This window comes from Benincasa hispida, chromosome 2, assembly GCF_009727055.1.
Source record: "Benincasa hispida cultivar B227 chromosome 2, ASM972705v1, whole genome shotgun sequence".
Taxonomy (NCBI): Eukaryota; Viridiplantae; Streptophyta; class Magnoliopsida; order Cucurbitales; family Cucurbitaceae; genus Benincasa; species Benincasa hispida.
Genome location: NC_052350.1, coordinates 6,294,059 through 6,321,482, shown reverse-complemented (window position 1 = coordinate 6,321,482; position 27,424 = coordinate 6,294,059). Strand labels below are relative to the sequence as shown.

At 35.5% G+C, this 27,424-nt stretch overlaps 1 pseudogene; it reads left to right on the top strand.

Annotated features, from left to right (window-relative positions):
* The first annotated feature begins 1,361 nt into the window (after nt 1-1,361).
* Nucleotides 1,362-27,030, top strand: LOC120072228 (annotated as a pseudogene).
* Nucleotides 27,031-27,424: the final 394 nt, after the last annotated feature.

Genomic DNA, 27,424 nt, shown 5'->3' with positions numbered 1-27,424 from the left:
ATCTAAATCAAATATTCATGTCAATCAATAGCTATATCATAAAATAATATTTGGTTTCTGTTGTTCGAGTTAATCAATTGTATCTAACTTAAAAAAAATAGTATAAATTCTCATTGATATCTATGATATTTTCACATTTCTAGGAGTTTGACATTGACATTTTCATTATATCGTAAAAAATCTGATGAAACATTAAAAAATAATTTAAATCCTATTTTGATCCCTAGACTTTTAACATTGTTCTTTTTCTACCTAAACTTTCAAAAATGATTATTTTAGTTTTTGAACTTTTAAAAAATGTTTATTTTGGTTTCTACTATTAAAATTTTGTTAACTTTTTTATTAAATTGTATCTAGAATGTGTTAAGTAAAATGAAGGTGAAGTAAAATGTTAACAATCAATGTGCCAAAATACTGAACGACTAAAATCTGGATCACAAAATGACTTTAGAGTTCGATAGAAAATTACTTTATCACCTAATTTCAAACTGAGACGTAACAAAATGCCACTAATATGAATATAAAATCAATAATAAACATTTAACTTGTTTAAAAAAGATACAATATTTATTTACAAATTTATTATTTTTAAAATTTTGTAATTTTGCCAAAACTAGCATAATACGATAGTGTATTGACCATGAGATATGTGGTTCGAATTCTCCAACGCCTATTGTACTTAAAAGAAATAATTTATTATTATAACTTTCCATAAATATGTATCAACATTTTCAAAAAACTGAGACTTTGATATTTCCGTCGATATCAACATTTTAAACATGGGTTCTAATCTCATTTAGTCATGTGTTAAAAGGTTAAATTACAAGTTCCTAAACTAGAGTTGAATTTAATAACTCCTCAAGTTTTAAAGTGTTTTAATAGGTTTATGAGCTTTTAATTTTGTGTCTAATATGCCATAATATTAACCTATTAGTTGAAGGCCAACGAAATATATGTCGATCAATTGTTGAGTTATATTGTCAGGTTTTACTCATTTATCATTTTCAAGATCTTGATTTTGATTTTTCCAAAGGGTCTTTAAAAGTTTCCTAGAATTTAAAATCGTATCTTAGATACCATGTTGATATCTTAGATATCATAATCCGGAACATTGAATCAAAGAAAGAAAATAGAAAAAATGAAAAAAAAAAATCATATCTCAAGTTCTTATAACAACAATTTAGGTATATAAGTAACTTAAGATAAAGTCCAACTAAACTAGGGATATTAATAAAACATCAGGCAAATCTCAATTTCAATTGAGTTTAATTTCAAAATTAAATGCATCTCTCTATCTGGCTATATAAATATCCTTTGAGTTTAAGTTTAACCCATCAGGACACATTGTTCTATTCTTCAAAATGGCCAAAGTTCTTCCATTCATCTTTCTCTTAGTGGTTGCAGCCATTGGATTTGCTAATGGAAATGAAGTGGGAGTTTATGAATTGAGAAGGGGAGATTTTTCTATTAAATTTACCAACTATGGTGCTACCATTCTCTCTGTTATTCTTCCTGATAAAAATGGTTTGTTCTGTTTTTGTTTTTCTTAACATTACCCATTTATATTTGCATTCAACACATTATGATATAGTTCTAAATTTTTTTTCCGTTATTTGTTTTAGGGAAGTTGGATGATATTGTTCTTTCTTTCCCTTCAATTGATGACTTTCGAGTGAGATAATGGCATTTTTTGTTGTGATTTTCTGGTATAAAAGAGAAAAATGAATAAAAGGGTATGATTTGTTTATAAATTTGTTTATAAATCGTATTGAATGAGTTTTCCAATGAAACTACTCAAAACTTCAACAAAAGTTGTTGAAGAACCTAGCACTTCAACGAGTAGTGTTGATGTTGCTTCATCTAGTCAAACACATCCTTCTCAAGAGTTGAGAGAGTCTCGAAGTAGTGGAAATGTTGTTACCTAACCTACCCGCTATTTGGGTATTACAAAAACTCAAGCCGTTATGCCAGATGATGACATCGATCATCCATTAACCTATAACCAGGTAATGGGTGCTATGGATAAAGATGAATGGATTAAAGCCATTAATCTTGAGATGGAGTCCATGTACTTCAATCAAGTCTAGGATCTTTTAGATAAACCCGATGGGTTAAAACCTATAGGTTATAAATGGATCTATAAGAGGAAAAGAGGAGTAGATGGAAAGGTGCCAAACTTTAAGGCTAGACTAGTGGCAAAAGGTTATACCCAGGTTGAAGGAGTGGATTATGATGAAACTTTCTCACCTGTTGTCATGTTAAAGTCTATCCGTATTCTTTTGTTTATTGTCATTTATTATGACTATGAAATATGGAAAATTGACATAAAGACTACCTTTTGTCATGGTAATCTTGATGTGAATGTCAACATGAAACAACTAAAGGGATTCGTTGCCCAGGGTCAAGAGTAAAAGATTTGCAAGCGTAATCGGTCCATGTATGGATTGAAGCAAGCATCTTGATCTTGAAATATAATATTTGGTACTGCAATCAAATCTTAAAACTTTGACCAGTATATTGATGAAATTTGTGTACACAAGAAAATCGTCAACAGTTCAGTAGCTTTCTTAGTATTGTATGTGGATGATATTCTACTCATTCGGAACGATGTAGGCTTATTGACTGAGGTTAAAAAATAGTTGACCGTTCAATTCCAAATAAAAGATTTGGGTGAAGAACAGTTTGTTCTAGAGAACCAGATCACTAGAAATTGTAAGAACAAAATTCTAGCCTTGTCTCAGGCATCATACATAATTAGTAGATATCAATCCAATCCAGGATTTGATCATTGGATGGCGGTTAAAAATATCTCAAGTATCTTAGGAGAATGAGAAACTATATGCTTGTGTGCTAAGGATTTGATCCTTACAGGATACATTGACTCTGATTTTCAGACTATTAAGGATTTTAGGAAATCCACGTCAAGATCAATGTTCACTCTTAATGAAGGGGCTATAATATGACATAGCATCAATCAAGGTTATATGTTAACTCTACCATGGAAACAAAGTATGTAGCTGCTTGTCAAGCTGCAAAAGAAGCTTTCTGGCTTAGGAAGTTTTTGATAGACTTGGAAGTGGTTCCAAATATGTCAATGTCAATCTCCCCATACTGTGATAATGTTGGTGCTGTGACAAACTCCAAGGAACCTTAGAGCCACAAGAGAGGAAAACATATCAGGTGTAAATATCATCTCATACGAGAGATTGTGCAACGAGGATGTTGGGATTGGTGTCCTAATTCTCCCATTGTTTTGTAAAGATACACATTATTTGATGAATAAAATAATTTTTATTTAATTTTGGCATTTACTCATATCCAAGAAATAAAGCTCCTTGGTTATCTTATGTGAACTTAAGCATGTATATGTGATATACAAGTTGATCATGCCTTAATTGATAACCTAAATAGGTCTGTAGTATAAAGATTAAGGTGGGATACCTGATCCTGGTGACACTACGGATACGACCCGCTTTGTAGAGGTTTGCAAGTGTTGTAAACTACTATAGATGGTAGATCCTGACCATTCATGTGGAGACGTGCGAGCAGGGGTATCCTATACAAAAAGTTTGTATAAGACCCGAACCACGAGATGACTAGACTCTGTATATAGTGTCATTGATACTAGAGACTTACATCTCACCTAAACGACCATAGGTGATACGGCCTCAATCCTGAGTGTTTTGGGATCTCCTTCCTTTGAGGGCGGTCCTTTGATTAGTATGGGTGAGATTGGCCAGATTGTCAACTCAACATGCCTACCTTTTTGGGGACTTGTCTGATCTTGGAGCTGGGAACTCAATCCATATGATGGAACTCACCCTATTCCCGAAGCAAGGATAAGTAGAGAGATTGCTCCCTAAAGGGATGATTCTGGGGCTTGAACATAGTGGCCAGAGCTTCTCTTTGGAAGAGAGAACTCAGTCATAGTAGAACTATGAATTATGTTCATTAAAGGGATCAGTGGTACTTAAGGAGTTAGATGTAACTATATGGACATAACGGTTATTGGACCAGTTGTACTTATGAGCGATCTGTGAAGGGTTGTCGCACTAATGATTGGTTAAGATGGACACATAATATATCTGTGGTAAGAAGAGTTCAGCTGTCGGTCTTTAGTGGAGTGTCTGATAGTTAACAGATGGTAGATCTAGTGACTAAAGAGTTTAGTCAGTTATTCATGTACCGTTGGAGCTTCGAGCTACAGGTTCATAAGGTCCTCTTGGTAGCTCAATGGAATCAGTTGAGGATCAGTTCTTGGTGTTGATTTGAAATGTTCAAATTGACAAGAGGTAATTCGATTATATATGATATAGTCAGTATGGTGTATGAGATACATCTAGTGGAGGATTAATGTAAATGAGATTTATATTAAGTACCATGGAATAGAAAAAAAGCTATGGTTTATATGTTTCATGAGATGAAATATTAAAACTATAGGTTATAAATATAGTATGATAAGTTGGTTATCATTATATTTATAATAATATTAATNAACTATAGGTTATAAATATAGTATGATAAGTTGGTTATCATTATATTTATAATAATATTAATTATTGGATAATTAAATCTTTTTCTCTAATAACCAATTGAGTGGAAGGTTATTGGTGGTTCATGGTAACCGTGAGATAAAAGGAAAATTGTTTTTCCTAATTTTAGTAAGTTTTTCAAAAGTAATTTAGAGATTTTCTCTCAAAAAAATATCTCACGGAAGTTGTCAAGTAAATACGGATTTACAAAGCGATAGCTTAATCGAGCTAGATGATCGTGTAGTGTTTTATAAGCGACAGACACTGTACTAAGCGATGAGCTAAACGATCGCTTAGCTTTTGCTAAACGATTGGGCATTGTCCTATATGATAGGTTTAAGCCTTCTCCCACTTTTCCAATCGTGTACAAAATTGTTGTCTCCTCCTTCGTCTGCTTCATTCCAAGTCCACACAAAACCCACCCTCTGGATTCTCACACCGAGAATACCAAGGTAACCTTCTTGGTGGTGTCATACTCATCTCGACACCGTCAAGGTTCTATGGAGGCTGTTCGTGCTGTTGGGGACTTTGTGATCGAGACAATTGCTGAGTTCGAGTGCAAAGTGTTCGTGCAATGTTGCGGTCATGTTGTTCAAGCATTTGAGATTGCTGTGTTCGAGCCTTCATGAGTAAGAAGCGTGGAGACGAGTCTACAAATGTTCGTAGCATTTTCCTTGTTCATTTGTAGTTATCATGCTATAATTTCTTTAATGATTTCATAACCATTTGTTTGAGTTTATGACTGTAATGTTCATTCATGATTGTAATTTGGAATGATCTATTTTTTGCTGCTCATAGAAATCTCGTGTTCGATTTCCTTCAGAGGAGACGTGATTGTCATGAAGATTTCTTCGGAGCATAATGTTGCTGATCCATTTACGAAGACCTTCACAGCTAAAATTAATGAGAGTCACCTAGAGAGTTTGGGTTTATGGGATATGAGTCATCTTGTCTAAGGCAAGTAAGAGTATTATAGGGTATAGAATGTAGGATTGTATCAAAAACAGCAGAAGCACAAGGATCATCTAAGCATTCAAATTCACTAATTTTGACAAAATATTAAGCATGCTCTTGTATAAAAACAAGTGAGTTTCAAGACATACCTCTTGTAGAACTTCTTCAAAGCTCCTTCTCCAACTGTTATCTTCTCCAAATCTTGTTGCAGACCACCTTAAGATCTTCTCCACTATTCTCTTGGTACTCTAGATTGAATTGTGAGATTCAAAACAAGCTTGAATCAAGGGATGAAGGAGAAATGCTCACTGTAGTAATCTTGTTGAAGAACTTTTTCTTCAACCCGAATTTTCTCTCAATTTCTCTATAGATTGCATGCCCGATTTTCACTCAAATCTCTTCATTATATTGTAGATCAACCTGCAAAGGAGAGACCTGCATGAGTTATAGCTCATGCTTGGAGAAGACAAGGCAAGGAAATTGCATTTTGTGTGAGCTACTTCAAAGATGGATAATGGAAAAACTTCTTTTTCCATATTGTGTGTTTTGTCTTTTCCTTTTCAATTTTTTCTAAAAAATAAAAAATTGATTTTATAAAATCTATTTTGATTTGAAGAATGAAAATTTTAATTAATTTCATAAATTAATTATTAAATAAAATTTAATTAATTTAATATCAAATATTAAATTAATTTTAACACATATCCATCTTTATATATTTAAATCATATTTAAATATATAAATTCTCCTATTCCGTTTTAATTTTAAAATTAAACATGTAACTATATCTCATATAATTACTAACTCCTTTAATCCTAATTTGAACGATTCAAATTAACTTATCACGCTATTCTAGAGCTAGTCTATTACAAGCTAGTAGGGGACCTCGCGGACCTACAGATCATGGGCTCCAACGATTCGAGATTAATTGACTAAACTCATTACACCAAATTAATCTCCATTCTTTAACTAATGGGTCACTCCACTAAAGCCCATAGTTGCACTCCCCTCACTGTAGATATATTATGTCCACATGATCTAACAACCATAATCAGCAAGTCGACCTTTCACAAGTTGTTCGTAATAACGGCTGGGTCAAATATCTATTTTACCCCCGAGATTACATCTTATTCTTCAAGTCTCTATTGATCCTCTAATGAACAACTAATTTGGGATCCAATCACTAAACTAAACTCTTTCAGCCCAGTGAGCGGTGGGGCACCTTGTTCAAGACTTGGATTCAGTACTTGAGAGAACAACCTTTCCTCTATCCCTAAATCAGGTAGGCGTGAACTCCATCTTGCACCCTATGTCCCCAGCTATGTACTCGGTCTTACCCCTGAAATGGGAGTCTTATTGAGCCGGCGCTGTTGAGCCAACCCTTAACTATGCAAATCTAAAGGCAATCCCAAATAAACAGGAGTTCATAGTTAGCTCAGGATTAAGATTGAGTTACCTAGGTCATCTAGGTGAAATAGTCAATCTTGTACAGTAAGCAGCATTATAAAGTAAGAGTGACTTATTTCTTGGTCCTGATCTTATGCAAACTCATTGCATAGGACGTTACCACTCTTCATGTCATACCATGTATGAATTAGGATCACATCATATGTAGCACTTTACAACTCTTTGTAACAATTACAGAGTAGGCCGCATCCAATGGTGTTACCAGAATAAGGTACCCAACCTTATTCATGTACCATAGATCATTTTGACTATTTACTCTAACCTGATCCACTCTTATGTCTCCACATAATGTTCAAGTACTCATACAATAGTCATGGGTATTAGTTTATTGAATTTAGACTTTCATACAATTGATGAAATCAATAACAAGTATATTGATTATAGAAAATGTTTATTATTTTACAAACTGCGAGTTTTAGGACATAAAACCCAACAATACTCCCACTTGGACTAAAACTTCAGTGGATCAATATATACAAATATATACAATGTTGAGTTTACATAGAGAGAACAAAATGTACAAATACAATAAACTAGGGCATTAAAATACACATAAATACAAATACAATAAACTCAAACAAATACCCATAAATACAATACCCATAAATTCTCTCACTTGCCCTAGTGATACAAAACTCGTAAACCTAGTTCTACTAGGTGACCCTCGAACACTTTAGTCGAGAGGGCCTTCGTAAATAAATCAACTAAGTTATCTTGGGAAGCAATCTAAGTGACAATAACATCTCCTCTGTGTACAATCTCCTTGATGCGATGGTATTTCCGTTCGATATGCTTTCCCTTTATGGCTTCGTGGTTCCTTTGAATTTGCAACTGTTCCATTGTTGTCACAATAGAGAGTGACAGGCCGGTGCATGTTAGAAACTACTTCCAGATTTGTCAGGAACTTTCTGAGCCATACTGCTTCTTTTATTGCTTTGATTTTAGCTACATACTTAGCTTCCATTGTGGAGTCCGCAATACAACTCTGCTTGATGCTTCACTACATAACTGTTCCTTCATTAAGAGTGAATACTGACCCTGAAGTTGATTTCCTTGAATCAATATCGGTCTGAAAGTTAGAATCCGTGTATTTAGTAAGGATCAGATCTTTAGGACCATACACGAGCATATAATCTCTCGTTCTCCGAAGATACTTGAGAATGTTTTTAACAGCAGTCCAATGGTCATAACCACGATTGGACTGAAATTGGCTGACAATTTCTACGACATAGCATATATCGAGACGAGTACACAACATTGCATACATCAAACTCCCAACTACAGATGCATATGGAATTCGATTCATCTCCTCAACCTCTTGAGGTATCTTGGGACTTTTGTGCTTAGACAAGTGAATTCCATGCCTGAAAGGTAAAGACGCTTTCTTGGAATTTTGCATTTTATACCTAGACAACATCTTGTCTATATAAGATGTTTGAGATAATGCCAATGTTCTATTCTTGTGATTCCGAACTATTTGGATTCCAAGAACATACTGTGCTTCTTTAAATCTTTCATTTGGAATTGTGAAGCTAGCCATCTCTTAACGTCAGCTAGATATTCTACCTCATTCCCAAGGAGTAGAATATCATCAACATACAACACTAGAAAAGCGACAGTTTTGTTGACGATTTTCTTGTATACACAAGGTTCATCAACATTTTGTTCAAAGCCATAAGATTTGATGGCAGCGTCAAATCTCATATTCTAGGATCTAGAAGCTTGTTTTAATCCATGAATGGATCGATTAAGCTTGCAAACCTTTTGCTCTTAACCCTGCTGTATGAACCCTTTTGGTTGAGACATATAGATATTCTCTTCAAGATAGCCATTCAGAAAAGTTGTCTTGACATCCATTTGTCATATTTCATAATCATAAAATGTGGCTATGGACAAGAGTATTATAATAGACTTTATCATGGTAACTGGAGGACGGTTTCTTCAAAATATACCCCCTCTCTTTGGGTAAACCCTTTTGCCACAAGTCTAGCTTTATAGTTTTGTACCTTACCAGCTTGGTCTCGTTTTCTCTTGTAGATCCACTTACAACCGATGGGTTTTACCCTTCTGGTTGATCTACAAGATCCTAGACTAAATTGAAATACATAGATTCCATTTCAAGGTCCATGGCTTTAATCCATTGGTCTTTATCTACATCGTTCATTACTTGATTAAAAGACAATGGATCCTCTAAACCATCATCTGGTATGATGACTTGAGTTTCAATTAAACCATGAATGATTAAAATTAACTTATCACGCTATTCTAGAGCTAGTCTGTTACGAGCTAGTAGGGGATCTCACGGACTTACAAATCATGGGCTCCAACGATCCGAGATTAATTGGTTAAACTCATTAGACCAAATTAATCTCCATTTTTTAACTAATGGGTCACTCTACTAAAGCCCATAGTTGCATTCCCCTCACTGTAGATATATTATGTCCATATGATTTAACCATAATTAGCAAGTCGACCTTTCAGCAGTTGTTAATAACGGCTGTGTCAAATATTTGTTTTACCCCCGAGATTACATATTATTCATCAAGTCCCTACTGATACTCTAATGAACAACTGGTTTGTGATCCAATCACTAAACCAAACTCTCTCAGCCCAGTGAGAGGGTGGGGCACCTTATTTAAGACTTGGATTCAGTACTTGAGAGAACAACCTTTCCTCTATCCTAAATCAGGTAGGCGTGAACTCCATCTTGCACCCTATGCAAACTTATACAGTAAGCAGCATTGTAAAGTAAGAGTGACTTATTTCTTGGTTCTGATCTTATGCAAACTCATTGCATAGGATGCCCTCACTCTTCATGTCATAACTGTTGGGGTTTGTGCCTTAAAGTCTCGTGTCTAGTAGTTTGTAAACAACTTTGTACGAACACTTGTGATGTATAATATAAATGATATTTACTTCACTACTTGACTTTGCACATTTAGTTGTTTTTTATTTTACCACAAACCAATAAACTTAATATCCCTGATTATCTATATGTAACTTAAGCATGTATGTGGTGACATATAAGTGGATCATGTCTTGAGTGATAACCAAAATGGTCTGTAGTATATGGATATAGGAAGGAAACCTTATCCTAGTAACGCTACGGATGCAACCCGCTTTGTGGAATGGTCACAAGTTTTGCGACTTGTCACAGATGGTCCGATCCTGATCATTCATATAGAGGACATACGAGCGGGGGCGTCCTATACAAAGAGTTTGTATAAGACCTGACCACGAAGTGTTAACGTCTCGTCATATAACACCGTTCATGACTGAGACTTCACTTTACTAGGATGACCATAGGTAACATGACCTCAATCCTGAGTGAGTTGGGTACTCCTGCCATTGAGAGCGATCTTTTGATTTGTATGGGTACGAGTTGCCAGGTTGCCAACTCAAACCAACCATTTTGGGGATTCGTCTGATTTGGGAGCTGGGAACTCAGCTTCACAAGATGGAGTTCACTCCTTCCCCAAAGTAAGGGTAAGTAGATAGATTGCTCTCTTAAGGGCTGATCCCGAGGCTTGAACAACGTGGCGCCACGCACTTTCTCATGGCCTGAGAGGTGTTCACATATAGTAGGACTATGTTGTATTGTTCATTAGAGGGATCAGTGGTACTTAAAGAGGAAGATGTAATTAAAGGGGCAAAACGGTGAATTGGCTTGCTGTAATTACAAGCATCTGTGAAGGGTCATTGTACTGGTGATTGGTTATATCCAATGGACATAGAAATATATCTATGACAAGAAGAGTTCAATTATCGGTCTTTAATGGAATGCTTGGTAGTTAATGGATGGTGGATATCATGACTAAAGAGTTTAGTCAATTGTTCACGCATCGTTGGAGCTTCAAGTCATAGGTTCATAAGGTACCCTTAGTAGCTTGGATACAAGTTGAGAATCAGTTTTTGGATCAGTTTGAAATGTTCAGATTGACAAGAGGGGGTTTGATTATATATGATATAATTGAACGAGTTAACTAAATATGATATAATTAACTCTATGTATGAGATACATTAATTTGAAGGACATTGGATATAAATATGATTATATCTAGGAGAGGAAAATATTTTAATTAATATATGATATTAATTTATATGTTATGAATAGAATAAGATCACATTCATTGGACGGTTAAAGGAAATGGGAAGGGGCATCTTCTGTTCTAAATAACAGATGAGTGCATTATAAATAGTAGACGGTGTGTTGGTCTCGGCGTGCGCGGACATTGTGAAAAGATAGCATCATCGTTTAAAATCAGTGCATATACGATAATGACTACATGATCACTTACATATACGATATTGCTAAGCGATCGCATACCAATTACACCGTCGCACACTATTATCTAAACGATCGTTTACTTTTTTCCTAAGAGATCGTTTAGCTCGTGGTATTTACTAAACGATCGTATAGACGATCGCATAGTTTTTCCTACTCGATCGTTCGGACGATTGCTCACCCTTTTCCTACACGATTATTTATACAATTGCTGAACTTTTCCTATACGATCCTTTAGACGATCGCTTACTTTTCCTACATGATTGTATACTTCACCTAAACGATCAAGCATCTTGTTTATGCGATAGACAACCTCTCCTCCCACTTGCTTGATCGTTGTGTACGGTCTCTCTTCCTTCTTCCCTCTACCAAATCCGAACAAAGCCCACACTTTGGATTCTCACTCCAAGAATACTGAGGGATCTAAATGTTGTTGTCTTATCCGTTTCCTTCTGTCAGAGTGGTGATTGTTTGAGGTAGACGGTTGGGCTTCAAACTCGCTGTGAAGAAGAAATCTTCATCTGGTATGATTTCTTGATCTCTTTAGCATTATGAAAGTATGTTTGAATGTATTGTAACAACCCAGATTTGTATGCATATGGGAAATTAAATGTCAAATATTAAGCAATACGAAATTTTATTTAAAAGGGTGGAAATTTAGAAGGAAAAAAAATAATAATGAATAATTGGAAATTGGAAATTTATTGGATTAATTGGAAATTTATTCATTATCCAAAAATAATGAATAAGGGAGCAGAATCAGGGAGGATTAATTAGAAGTTGGACGCCAGATAATTCAGGAGACAACGGGCAGTAGATAACTTTTTTTTTGGGCACTACTCATTGGAAGAATTAGGGAGGTGAATTAATTGCTCATATTACTCTTAAAATTTGAAAGAGTTAAAAAGAGAAGTGGAAATCCACAAGCAGTAAAGGCAACCACGCGTGAAAACTAGCAGATTTGGAGAGAAAATTGAAGAGAGCGAGATTGGAGAGAAAATTGGAGAGAGCGAGATTCTCAGCGAGACAATGAGAGAGAGTGGAAGCGGGAGTGAGAGCGAGAGCGGGAGTGGGACGGGACGGGAACAAGAGTGAGAGCCGGAGAGGGAGGAGAGCAGAAGCGAAGCAAGAGCGAGAGCAGGATGAGACCAGCGAGAGTGAGAGCGAGATGCGATCAGCGACAGGACAGCGAGAGCAAGAGTCGCGAGAGCCAAACCAATGAAAAAGCTGGAGAGAGCAAGATTCTGAGAACAAAGAGAGCGAGATTTGGACAGAAGCATGGATTATGCGTTCAATTTAGCCACGATCTTATAATTATTACATGAAAAACCTAAAATTAGAATACAACAAAGAATGATGATGTAAGTGCAAACGTACTACGATTAGGTGTCTTATTGAGAGGAACCTTAAACCCTAAGTAATTTTAAAAAGCACCTGTAGGATGATTTGTCACACCGAGAAGAGCTGAAAACTACTATAAAATAGACCCTTTGCCGAAGATTTAACCATTCTCAAACAAATCTCAGTAACAAAGAATCGTGTGAAAAGTAAGTGTGAGTGAGGAAGTTTTGTGAGGCTAAAAGAGAAAAGCTCGGGTAAAGTGTCTGCCCAAATTCCTTCTAGTTTAAAAGAGAAAGCTCTACTGATCAAATCATAAAGAACAATAAGGAATAATTAGATCACAGTAAGTAGTTTATCTACCCTCTCTTTAAATGTTCTATGGTAGTGTTTATGAACGAAAAATTTGATTGTTGTCTCACTCTGTCCCTCGACTAGTAGACACAGAAGAGAAAGAAGGTGGAAAGGTTTATTTGGGGAGTGGGTGAGGGGTTACTTTTCCCTTCATATTGGTTTTTTTGCGAAATATATAAAAACACATAATCAATGTGGTTCCAAAAAGCTCTACTCTTAAAACACATTTTTCTATATTCTGTCGCAAATTTAAAGAAATAATTCAAGGAAAACAAGTTGGATCCCACAATCAAATTCCTTGTTGAAGCCATAGCAGGAAAGTCCTTTTGGTAGTTCTCTCGTTCGTTTTTTTTTCCTGATCGTGCAGAGGATTTTCACGGAGGTTCTTAAGAATTTGGTCTTAAAAAACATTCTCCCTAAATTCCCTTAATTGAATGTCTGGTCTATAAGTTTTATAATCAATCTATGATTTTCTCAATCTCAATTCAAAGACACGGTGTTTCTAATAAATTTATGTATCGATCTTTACAGTTTATGTTTTCCCGCTTTCTTTATTTTGTCAATTTCATGACAATACTTAAATTGTGTTTACAGCTCAAAGGTAGAATATGGAGGATTTATTGATATAATGATAAATCACAAATCAGATGATGACGTCGAGAACATGGTGAAGAATATCTGTAACGACCGGATCTACAACATTATGATCCGACCGCTACGATATGCAATATTAGGACTTTTATATATGAATGAAAGTTTTGTGAAATTTTCAAAGAACATATTAAATTTTATTAATTAGATAGAAAATAATATATAAAAGTTTATTTATCAAAACATTAGGATCCATAAAAACATTAGTGTGGTGGTACAAATCTGTGCCTAAATAATGAATTTGATGTTGGCCATTTGGAGCGTCGTCCATTTCTGCAATCTACGCTGTGTCATTACCTAACAAAATCTGTAAAATATTATGGATAGTTATAATATATCCCTGTAAGTAGTTCTCACATAAGGTAGTGACACAAATGCACAATCACATCAATATGTCCTGAAAACATATGATAGGATCGAAAATAATAATACATGTGGTGGGCTTATGCCTAACGTAAATTTCTCTTCGCCTGATAGGTAAGATGAGGATTAAGCGAAATATACCAATCTGATGATTAGTCGGGTCATGGCAGTTAGTAAGGGCCAGAGTCGCATCCAACATCAACATAGCATAAACGTAAGATTGGACTAGAGGGGTCAACCATACATACCTCTGTTCCCTAGCATAAACATAACGTAAAGATTGGGCCTAGAGGGGTGCAGCATATCATGCCCTGCAGCCCTGGAAGTATAACCTACACCTAATTAAAACTTGATTTTAACGTGATTGTGAACAAAACATAATGCATGGGTGTCCACTTTGTAGAGAAACTGTTCTAACATGTTAAGCAAATAACAATAATATAATCATGCAACATAATAAGGTAACTATCCTATGAAACTTAAGAAAAGGTGACATAAACTACTTACCTTGACTGTGATCTAGTTATTCCTTATTATTCTTTATGATTTGATAGTAGAGCTTTCCGTTTTTAAACTAGAAGGAAATTTGGGCAGTAATTTGCAGCAACCTTACCCGAGCTTTTCTCTTTTAACCTCACGAAATTCCTCATCACACTTACTCTTTACCACGATTTGAGAATTTGTTTGAGAATGGTTAAATCTCAGGCAAAGGTCCTATTTTATAGTAAGATTTTAGCGTCTTCGTCAGTGTGAACAAATTGCCTAACAGGTGCTTTCTTTTAAAAATTATACTTAGGGTTTAAGGATTCGCTCTTCAATAAGACACTATAATCTTGGCTAAATTTGCCCTTAATCATCATTCTTTTGTTTGTATTCAATTTTAGGGTTTTTCCATGTATAATCGTATAAGATCGTGGCAATTTCACGACATATTTGGCTTCTGTCCAATTCTCTACTCACTTCTACTCTCAGAATCTCGCTCTCTCCAGTAATTTCCTCGCTAGGAATTTGCCTCTCCACTCTAGCTCGTCCGAAATCTGCTCTTCTTCCAGTTTCTCACTAAGATCCGCTCGTTACAATTTTCTTCAATCTCGCTCTCCTTTGTTTTTTTAGAATCTCACTACTTTCTCTCATCGCCACTCTTCATTTATCCGTTCGTTTCCAATCTTCCTCTTCTCAATCCCGTCTTTTCTCAAACTTCTCATTCAGTCTCGCTATTCAATTACTTCTGCAAGTACAATTTCTATATGCTCAGTGGTTCTCGCTTCATCCCTCTCTTCGGATCTCGCATTCTTCTCCAGATAATCTCGCTACATCGCAGTTTCGCTGGGTTGGCTTCGCTCTCAGTCTATTCATGCTGCACAATGCTTCTCTTTCAAATCGCTCTTTCATTTTCTCGCTATCTCTCTGTCTCTCCTACTTCATGTGTCTCTTCTCTTATCTCATCTTCATTCTCGTAAACTCTCTCACAGATTCTATGCTACTTCTCTCAGACTTGCTCTCCAACTTCTTCAATTTTTTATTTATTATTTATTTATATTAATATTATTATTAATTATTTTTTAATTGTTTTCTCTAACTCCTAAATTAAGGTTATGGGTATTAGTTTATTCATTATCATCCATCAATTTCAATATTTAATTTTCCTGTAGTGTATGCGTACAAATATGGTTGTTATCACTTCTTCCCTATTAGAATTTCGTCCTTGAAGTTTTCTTGTTCTAATAAAAGTAAGGGTTTGTTTCATTTTCTTCTCGTCCATGTAAGCTTTTATTCACTTGCTGATTTCTCCAGAGAACTCACATAAAATTTCTTCGATTTACAAAGCGACTTTTCCTCTTGCTAAGCAAAACGGAGTTCCTATATTCAAGTTTCACTTATTTGTTAAGTTCAAATGTAATTACGTGATGGTCAAACAATTTTTGAAGCATGATACATTGAAAGATATTATGTATTATGTAAAGTGTGGAGGTGATAAGGCCATGTGGTGACTAATTTGGCCAATACGTTCTAATATTTCAAAGGGTCCAATGAAGCGAGGGCTAAGCTTGCCTTTTTGTCCAAAACGCATAATGCCCTTCATTGGTGCTACCTTTAGAAATACGTGATCTCCTACTTTGAATTCCAGCTCTTTTCGACGGTTATCAGCATAATTCTTCTGTCTACTTTGAGCTGTTCGCATTCTTTCCCGAATTAGCTTAATTGACTCTGATGTTTGCTGCACCAATTCAGGTCCTAGTAGTGTTCGCTCCCCGTCTTCATCCCAGTGTACAAGGGATCTGCATTTCTTTCCGTATAAGGCTTCGAAGGGAGTCATACCAATTTTCGCCTGATAACTATTATTATAAGCAAATTCTATAAGATGTATCTGCGAATCCCATGCTCCAGTAAAATCCAAAGCACATGCCCTCAACATGTCTTCTAGGATTTGATTAACTCATTCTGTTTGGCCATCAGTTTATGGGTGGAAGGCTGTGCTGAAATTTAGCTGTGTGCCCATTGCTTTCTGCAAAATTTTCTAGAACTTGTAGACGAAACAAGGGTCTCGATCTGAAACAATTGATATTGGGATTCCATGTAACCGGATGACTTCTTTTAAGTACATTTGAGCTAGTGCTTCCATGGTGTGAGTAGTCTTGCATGGTAGGAAGTGGGCCGATTTGGTGAGTCGATCTACAATCACCTAAATCATGTTGTGGCCTTTAACAGTTCTCGGGAGTCCTGAGATGAAGTCCATAGAAATATGCTCCCATTTCCATTTTGGAACGTTTAGAGGCTAGAGGAGTCCTTGTGGTCGTTGCCGTAGAGCTTTCACCTATTGGCAAACCAAACATTTACTTACATAATCGGCTATATCCTTTTTCATGTTACCCCACTAGTAATGTGCTTTCAAGTCTCGATATATTTTGGTACTCCCAGGATGTATTGAAAAGCATGATTCATGAGCTTCCTTCAATAGTTCTTTCTTGATTTCTTCAGCATCTGATACACATAGACGTCCATGATAGAGGAGTGTAGAGTCTGGAGCTGTAGAGAATTGATTGGTTTCTCCATTCTCTGACTGCAGTTGTTTGTTTAGGTATTTATCTATTTGTTATGCATCAATTATCCTTTGCCTTAATATAGGTCTTGCAATTAACTGTGCTATTCGAGTTGTGAAGGTGTCTGGTATTAGTGAGATCTCAACTCTTTCCAGGTCATCCATTATGTGTTTGGAGATGGTACTTAGAACTGCTGTATGAGCTGATTTCTGCTAGAAGCATCAGCAACAATGTTAGCTTTTCTTGGATGGTAAAGGATCTCACAGTCATAGTCTTTGACTAATTCTAACCATCTTCGTTGTCTCATATTTAATTCTTTCTAGGTAAAGAAGTACTTAAGACTTTTATGATCTGTATAAATTTGGATCTTTTCCTCATATAAGTAATGTCTCCATATCTTTAATGCAAAGATTACGGCAGCTAATTCCAAGTCATGAATGGGATAATTTTGTTCATAAGGTTTTAGTTGTCTTGAAGCATACACTATTACCTTTCCGTGTTGCATTAATACACAACCAAGCCCTTTCTTCGATGTGTCACTGTACACAGTTAAACCCCCTGATCTATCAGGTATAGTGAGAATAGGGGTTGTGGTCAACTTTTCTTTTGGTTCCTGGAAGTTTTGCTCACATGCTTGGTTCCAGACAAAAGGATTATTCTTCTTAGTGAGGTTAGTTAAGGGTAATGCTATACTTGAGAAGTTTTTCACAAATCGTCTATAATATCCTGCTAATCCAAGGAAGCTTCGCACCTCGCTAACTTGTTATTTGGCGAGGCCAGTTGATAACCGTTTCAATCTTAGCAGGATCCACCGAGATTCCTTCTTGCTTTACAATATGCCCTAGGTAGGCAACTTGCCGCACCCAAAACTCACACTTGGAGAATTTGGCATACAAGTTTTCATTTCTTTATGGAAAGAACTTCCCTAAGATGTTTTTTTTTTTTTCATGTTCTGCCTTTGACTTGGAATAGACTAAAATATCATCTATGAATACGATCACAAAGTTATCAAGATGGTTCTTAAAAATTCTATTCATCAAGTCCATGAAGGCTGTGGGGGCATTCGTTAATCCAAAGGGCATCACCGTAAATTCATAATGCCCATATCTTGTTCGGAAAGCAGTCTTGGGTATATCCGACTCCTTGATTCATAGTTGATGATATTAGATCGTATGTCTATTTTGGAGAATATTGAGGCTCCTTGTAATTGGTCAAATAGGTCATCAATGCGTAGAAGTGGATAATAATTCTTTATTGTTAACTTATTCAACTCCCGATAATCTATACATAAACAAATCTGTAAAAATATAGGATGAGTATATAATATACCCTGTAAGTAGTTCTCACTAGTAGTGGACCAAATGCACAATCACATGCAATATGTCCTGAAAACATATGATTGGATCAAAAATATATAATAACATGTGTGGTCGGTTATGCTTCTAACGTAAATTTCTCCGCCCTGATAGGAAGATGAGGACTTAAGCGAAAACTAACCCATCTGATGATTAGCGGGTCATGCAGTTAGTAGGGCCAGAGTCGCATCCAACATCAACCATTAGCATAAACGTAAGAGATTGGACTAGAGGGGTGCAACCATACATACCCTGCTAGTCCCTAGCATAAACATAACGTAAGATTGGGCCTAGAGGGGTGCAGCCATACATGCCCTGCCAGCCCTGGAAGTATAACCTACACCTAATTAAAACTTGATTTTAACGTGATTGTGAACAAACATAATGCATGGGGTCCCTTGGAGAGAAACGTGTTTAAACATGTAATGCAACATAACAATAACATATCATGCAACATATAAAGGTACACTACCATAGAACACTTTAAAGAAAGGGTGAGATAAACTACTTACCTTGACTGTGATCTATTATTTCCTTTTATTCTTTTATGATTTGATCAGTAGAGCTTTCCCTTTTAAACTAGAAGGAAATTTGGCGAAATTGCAGCACCTTTACCCGAGCTTTTCTCTTTTAAGCCTCACAAAATTCCTCACTCACACTTACTCTTTCACACGATTCTGAGATTTGTTTGAGAATGGGTTAAATCTTCAGGCAAAGGGTCCTATTTATAGTAGTTTTCAGCTCTTCTCAGTGTGACAAATCATCCTACAGGTGGCTTCTTTAAAATTACTTAGGGTTTAAGGATTCCTCTCAATAAGACACCTAATCTTGGCTAACATTTGCCCTTACATCATCATTCTTTGTTTTGTATTCAATTTTAGGGTTTTTCCATGTATAATCTATAAGATCGTGGCCAAATTAACGCATAATCCGCTTCTGTCCAAATCTCCTCCTCTTTACTCTCAGAATCTCGCCTCTCTCCAGTTTTCTCGCTTAGGAATTTGCTCTCTCCACTCTCACTCCGTCCAAATCTCGCTCTCTCCAGCTTTCTCACTAAGAATCTGCTCTTCAATTCTCTTCAATCTCGCTCTCTTTGTTTTTAGAATCTCATTTCTCTCCAACTTTCTCGCTGGGAATCTCGCTCTCTCCACTCCGCTCTCAAATTATCTTCAGTCTCGCTCTCTCCAGCTTCTCACTCAATTCTCACTCTCTCCAATTTTTCCTTCAATCCCACTCTCTCCAAGGATCTCGCTTTCCTCTACTCTTTGCCAGCCTCAATCTTGCTAGCATCGCTCGCTGGGGTTTCTCGCTCTCCAATTCTCTCTTCGATCTCACAGCTCTCTTCTCAGAATCTCGCTCTCTTCAGTTTTCTCGCTGGTGTTGGCTCTCGCTCTCTCCTACTTTCTCGCTGCAAATCTTGCTTTCTTCAATCTCGTCTTTTCCAGTTTTCTCGCTACAATTCTCACTCTCTCCAATTTTCCTTCAATCTCACTCTCTCCAGAATCTTTTCTCTCACTCTCTCCAATTTTCTTATTATTATTTATTTATTAATATTATTATTATTATTTTTAATTGTTTCTCTACTTCCTAAATTAAGGTTAGGGTATTTATATTTATCATCCCATAAATTTCAATATTTAATTTCCTGTAGTGTATGCGTAACAAATATGGTTGTTACATTCTTCCCCCTTAGAAACTTTCGTCCTTGAAAGTTTCTTGGTTCTTAAAAAAGATAAGGTAATTTGTCTTTCATCTCTTCTTCTCGTTCCATGTAGCTTTTTCCACTTGCTGATTTCTCCAGAGAAACCTTCACTAAACTTATTTCCCGATTACAAAAGCGACTTCTTCTCTCTTGCTAGGATGCAAACCGAGTCTCCTTATATTCCAAGTTTTCACTTATATTGTAGAGGTTCATAATTAATACATGTGATGGGTCAAACACGTAATTTTGAAGCATCGAAAAAAACCCTAAAATTGAATACAAACAAAGAATGATGATGTAAGTGCAAACGTTAGCTACGATTAGGTGTCTTATTGAGAGGAATCCTTAAACCCTAAGTAATTTTAAAGAAGCCACCTGTAGGATGATTTGTCACACCGAGAAGAGCTGAAAACTACTATAAATAGGACCCTTTGCCGAAGATTTAACCCATTCTCAAACAAATCTCAGTAACAAAGAATCGTGTGAAAGAGTAAGTGTGAGTGAGGAAGTTTTGTGAGGCTAAAAGAGAAAAGCTCGGGTAAGGTGCTGCCCAAATTTCCTTCTAGTTTAAAAAGAGAAAGCTCTACTGATCAAATCATAAAGAACAATAAGGAATAATTAGATCACAGTAAGTAGTTTATCTCACCCTCTCTTTAAATGTTCTATGGTAGTGTATGAACGAAAATTTGATTGCTTGTCTCACTCTGTCCCTCGACTAGTAGACACAGAAGAGAAGAAGGTGGAAAGGTTTATTTGGGGAGTGGGGTGAGGGGTTACTTTTCCCTTCATATTGGTTTTTTTGCGAAATATATAAAAACACATAATCAATTGGTTCCAAAAAGCTCTCACTCTCTAAAACACATTTTTCTATATTCTGTCGCAAATTTAAAAGAAGTAATTCAAGGAAAACAAGTTGGATCCCACAATCAAATTCCTTGTTGAAGCCATAGCAGGAAAGTCCTTTTGGTAGTGTCTTCTCGTTCGTTTTTTTTTCCTGATCGTGCAGAGGATTTTCACGGAGGTTCTTGAAGAATTTGGTCTTAAAAAACATTTCTCCTAAATTCCCTTAATTGAATGTCTGGTCTTAATGTTTCTATAAATCAATTCTATGATTTTCTCAATCTCAATTCAAAGACACGGTGTTTCTATAAATTTATGTATCGATCTTTACAGTTTATGTTTTCCCGCTTTCTTTATTTGTCAATTTCATGACAATACTTAAATTGTGTTTTACAGCTCAAAGGTAGATATGGAGGATCTTATGTATTCACAATGACTACATCCACAAATCACGATGATGACGTCGAGAACATGGTGAAGAATATCTGTAACGACCGGATCCTTACACATTATGATCCGACCGCTACGATATGCATACTTAGACTTTTATATCATGAGATGAGTTTTGGTGAAATTTTCAAAGAACATATCTAAATTTTATTAATTAGATAGAAAAACTATATAAAAAGTTTATTTATCAAAACACTAGGATCCATAAAACATTAGTGTGGTGGTACAAAATGCATGTGCCTATAATAATGAGTTTGATGGTTGGCCATTTGAGCGTCGTCCAATTCTGCAATCTACGCTGTGTCCTTACCTACAAAAAATCTGATAAAATATAGGATGATATTAATATTACCCTATAAGTAGTTCTCACATAAGGTAGTGACCAAATGCAAATCACATGTAATATGTCCTGAAAACATATGATGGGATCGAAAATATATAATAACATGTGGTGGTCGGTTATGCTTCTAACGTAAATTTCTCCGCCTGATGTAGGAAGATGAGGACTTAAGCAAAAACAACCCATCTGATGATTAGCGGTCATGCAGTTAGTAGGGCCAGAGTCGCAATCCAACATCAACCATTAGCATAAACGTAAGATTGGACTAGAGGGGTGCAACCATACATACCCTGCTAGTCCCTAGCATAAACATAACGTAAGATTGGGCCTAGAGGGGTGCAACCATACATGCCCTGCCAGCCCTAGAAGCATAAATTTCTCCGTCCTGATAGGAAATGAGGACTTAAGCGAAAAGTAACCCATCTGATGATTAGCAGGTCATGTAGTCAGTAGGGCCAAAGTCGCATCCAACATCAACCATTAGCATAAACGTAAGATTGAACTAGAGGGGTGCAACCATACATACCCTACCAGCCCTGGAAGTATAACCTACACCTAATTAAAACTTGATTTTAACATGATTGTGAACAAACATAATGCATGGGGTCCCTGTAGAGAAACGTGTTCTAAACATGTAATGCAATATAACAATAACATAATCATGCAACATAATAAAGGTACACTACCATAGAACACTTAAAGAGAGGGTGAGATAAACTACTTACCTTGACTGTGATTTAGTTATTCCTTATTATTCTTTATGATTTGATCAGTAGAGCTTTCCCTTTTTAAACTAGAAGGAAATTTTGGCAGAAATTTTGGCAGCACCTTACCCGAGCTTTTCTCTTTTAACCTCACATAACTTCCTCACTCACACTTACTCTTTCACATGATTCTTTGTTACTGAGATTTGTTTGAGAATGGGTTAAATCTTCAGGCAAAGGGTCCTATTTATAATAGTTTTCAGCTCTTCTCAGTGTGAAAAATCATTCTACAGGTGGCTTCTTTAAAATTACTTAGGGTTTAAGGATTCCTCTCAATAAGACACCTAATCTTGGCTAACATTTGCCGTTACGTCATCATTCTTTGTTTGTATTCAATTTTAGGGTTTTTCCATGTATAATCTATAAGATCGTGGCCAAATTCAACACATAATTCGCGCTTCTGTCTAAATTTCGCTCACTTTGATCTTAGAATCTCGCTCTCTCCAGTTTTCTCGCTAGGAATTCGCTCTCTCCACTCTCGCTCTGTCCAAATCTCGCTCCGTCCAAATCTCACTCTCCTTGCTCTCAGAATCTCGCTCTCTTCAGCTTTCTCGCTAGGAATCTCGCTCTCCAATTCTCTTCAATCTCGCTCTCTCTGTTTTCAAAATCTCGTTCTCTCCAGCTTTCTCGCTAGGAAACTTGCTCTCTCCACTCTCGCTCTCAAATTTTCTCTTCAGTCTCGCTCACTCCAGCTTTCTCGCTACAATTCTTGCTTTCTCCAATTTTTCCTTCAATCTCGCTCTCTACAGGGATGTCACTCTCTCTTCGCCAGCCTCAATCTCGCTAGCATCGCACGCTGGGGTTTCTCACTCTCCAATTCTCTCTTCGATCTCATAGCTCTCTTCTCAGAATCTCGCTCTCTCCAGTTTTCTTGCTGGTGTGGCTCTCGCTCTCTCCCACTTTTTCGCTGCAAATCTTGCTTTCTTCAATGTCGCTCTTTCTAGTTTTCTCGCTACAATTCTCGCTCTCTCCAGGAATCTTGTTCTCTCCACTCTCTCCAATTTTCTTTTCTTTTATTATTTATTTATTAATAATATTATTATTATTATTTCATTGTTTCTCTGCTTCCTAAATTAAGGTTAGGGTATTTATATTTATCAACCAATAAATTTCAATATTTAATTTCCTATAGTGTATGAGTACAAATCTGGGTTGTTACAATATCTGTCATGGTGCTAGCAAGATCTACCACATCTCAGGAACACGGGAGTTCAAACTTCCAAAACACAAGGTCCGCATAGGGGACGTGTTTCAATTGGTGGAGAATGCAAATAGTGGGTTTATAGTCTTTGCTTGGGGGCTTGCTGACACAACATTGGAGGATGTCTTTATTAAGGTTGCTGGAGGAGCTCAAGCATTCAATGTTCTTTCATGATCCTTATTTCTCTCATTTCATTCCACTTTACGTTTGTCTTTTATCTCTATATGTTTGAATATATTTCATATTCTCTAAGAACTTACATATATACTTCTATGCATTTATAATTATTCCTTTGCCTGTTGGTTAAACATCATTTACATTTTTGTAAATTTTGATATATGTTGGTTTAGATAGCATGAGGAATAAAATATTAGTGTATCATTATCTATCTTTTCATCGTATATACTATTGAAATTATCAATCAATTTTAGATTGGAAGATTGGAATCTCTCACTCCTAAATGTTAATTGAGCTCATCTTAAGCATATAGTAAAACTATAATAAGTAAACAATTATTATTCTTGATTACATATTCAATCAATTTCTAAATCAAATATTCATGTCAATCAATAGCTATATCATCAAATTATATTTGGTTTCTGTTGTTCGGGTTAATCAATTGTTTCTAACTTAAAAAAATAGTATAAAATCTCATTGACATCTATGATATTTTCACATTTCTAGGAGTTTGACATTGACATTTTCATTATATCGTAAAAAATTTGATGAAACATTAAAAAATGGTTTAAATCCTATTTTGATCTCTAAACTTTGAACGTTGTTCTTTTTTGTCCCTAAACTTTCAAAAATGATTAATTTAGTCTTTGAACTTTTAAAAAGTGTTTATTTTGATCTCGACTATTAAAATTTTGTTAACTTTTTGATTAAATTGTATCTAGAAGGTGTTAAGCAAAATGAAGGTGAAGTAAAATGTTAACAACCAACGTGCCAAAATGCTAAACGACTAAAATTTTGGTCACAAAATGACTTTAGAGTTAGATAGAAAATTGCTTTATCACCTAATTTAAAATTGAGACGTAACAAAATGCCACTAATATGAATATAAAATCAATAATAAACATTTAACTTGTTTAAAAAACATACAATATTATTTACTAATTTATTATTTTTAAAATTTTGTTATTATGCCAAAACTAGCAAAATACGATAGTGTTATTGACCATGAGATATGTGGTTCGAATTCTCCTATGCCTATTGTACTTAAAAGAAATAATTTATTATTATAACTTTCCATAAATATCTTGATTTTGATTTTTCCAGAGGGTCTTTAAAAGTTTCCTAGAATTTAAAATCGTATCTTAGATACCATGTTGATATCTTAGATATCATAATCTGGAACATTGAATCAAAGAAAGAAAATAGAAAAAATGAAAAAAAAAGATCATATCTCAAGTTCTTATAACAACAATTTATGTATATAAGTAACTTAAGATAAATTCCAACTAAACTAGGGATATTAATAAAACATCAGGCACATCCCAATTTCAATTGAGTTTAATTTCAAAATTAGATGCATCTCTCTATCTAGCTACATAAATATCCTTTGAGTTTAAGTTTAACCCATCAAGACACATTGTTCTATTCTTCAAAATGGCCAAATTTCTTCCATTGATCTTTCTCTTAGTTGTTGTAGCCATTGGATTTGCTAATGGAAATGAAGTGGGAGTTTATGAATTGAGAAGGGGAGGTTTTTCTATTAAATTATCAATTATGGTGCTACCATTCTCTCTGTTATTCTCCCTGATAAAAATGGATTGATCTGTTTTTGTTTTTCTTAACCTTACCCATTTATATTTGCATTCAACACAATATGATATAGTTCTAAATTTTTTTTCGGTTATTTGTTTTAGGGAAGTTGGATGATATTGTTCTTTCTTTCCCTTCAATTGATGACTTTTGAGTGAGATAATTGCGTTTTATGATGTGATTTTCTGGTATAAAAGAGAAAAAATAATAAAAGGGTATGATTTGTTTATGCATTTGTTTTGACAGAATGATACTACCTACTTTGGAAACATTGTTGGACGTGTAGCAAATAGAATTGGAGGAGCTCAATTTGGTATCGATGGTGTTTTTTATAAACTCACTCCTAATGATGGAAGGAACTTGCTCCATGGTATATTTCATCGATCAAAACACTTTTTTCTTCTCTTCTTTCTCCCCAAACGTTTTCCTTTCTATATGTGGATTCATCTTTTTCATAGCGTATGACGCTACATTTGATTTATATGGCCAAATTAAACATAGTTAAGCTTCTACTGAAACCTATCAACCGACATCTATTCGCTAATTAACTTGTACGGTCATCTATTCATCGTCATCTATTTCCTGGTTAAACTCATATTGTCACCTATTCACCATCATCTATTAACTGCCCCGTAATGACATGTGCTTCTCTCTCTTAGGTCTAGAATATGAGAAATCCAAATGACTCAAATTGTTTACATTACTTAATAGGTAGTTAACTCAAATTCATGAACATTTAAAAGCAATCAAAATGCTAAGCAAATTGATTTTATATTGAGATTTTGTAAGCATTTTTTATTTGACTGTGAAGGTGTGAAGAAACGGTTCGGAGATGTGATATGGAAGGTGGAGAGTTATATGAAGGACAGCCACATTACATTCACTCATGACAGTTTCGATGGCGAACAAGGTCGGACTCTAAACCGTAAATTTTAAACCCTAAATTAAAGGATTACAATGAACAAATGGAGGGGTTTTGTCTAGTTTTTGTGTAAACAGGGTTTCCCGGCGATCTTCTAGTTTCAGTAACTTACATGTTCATAGAAACAAACAAATTAGGAGTAAAAATGGAAGCAAAATCCATAAACAAACCAACCCCAGTAAACCTGGCCTAACACTCTTATTGGAATCTAGACGGCCATTCAAGCGGCAACATTCTATCTCACAAAATCAAACTCTTCGCCTCAAGCATAACTCCCGTCGACACCCAGCTCATCCCCACCGGTGAAATCGTGCCAGTGGCCGGAACCCCTTTCGATTTCTCAACCCCATGAGAGATCGGGTCGTAGATCAAGAGCGTAGCCGGCGGATACGACACTAATTACGTGGTGGACGACACCGGGAGTGAGCATTTGAAGAAAGTGGCAAAGGTTACAGGGAGAACGTCGGGGAGGAAGATGGAGCTATGGAGTAATCAACCAGGAGTTCAATTTTATACAAAAAATAAGTTGAAGGATGTGAAAAGGAAAGATGGGGTTGTGTATAAGGAATATGCAGGGGTTTGCTTGGAATCAAAGCTTTTCGGATTCCGTGAATCATCCTAATTTTTCTTTACAGATTGTGAAGCCAGGGGAGAGTTATGAACATGTTATGGTTTATAGGCTCACTGTTCATCATTCTGATTGAGATCTGTTTCTTGGTTTAAATTGGACAAGGAATTTGGGGATTTTTATTATTTTTCTCTTCTGTCTGATGAGTTGGGTATTCCATTTTCAATTCCTAGGTTATGGTTTTAACCAAAGTACAAATGTCATGATTTTATTTAATGGTTTCTATACACATTATTTTTAGGTTCATTTAACTAGTTTGTCTATACATTTTTTACTCATAATTAATATTTTTTAGGCTGATTTCGTTGGTAAAGATGAACTGAACCCTATATATTTCTTTTTTAAAACCAAACTAAAATAAAGATTATGATGATTTCAAATTTAAAAATAAGAAGAATCGGTAAAAATATTATATTTCATGTTTAAAACAAAATTATAACAAAGATAATGATAAACACTAGTTAACAATT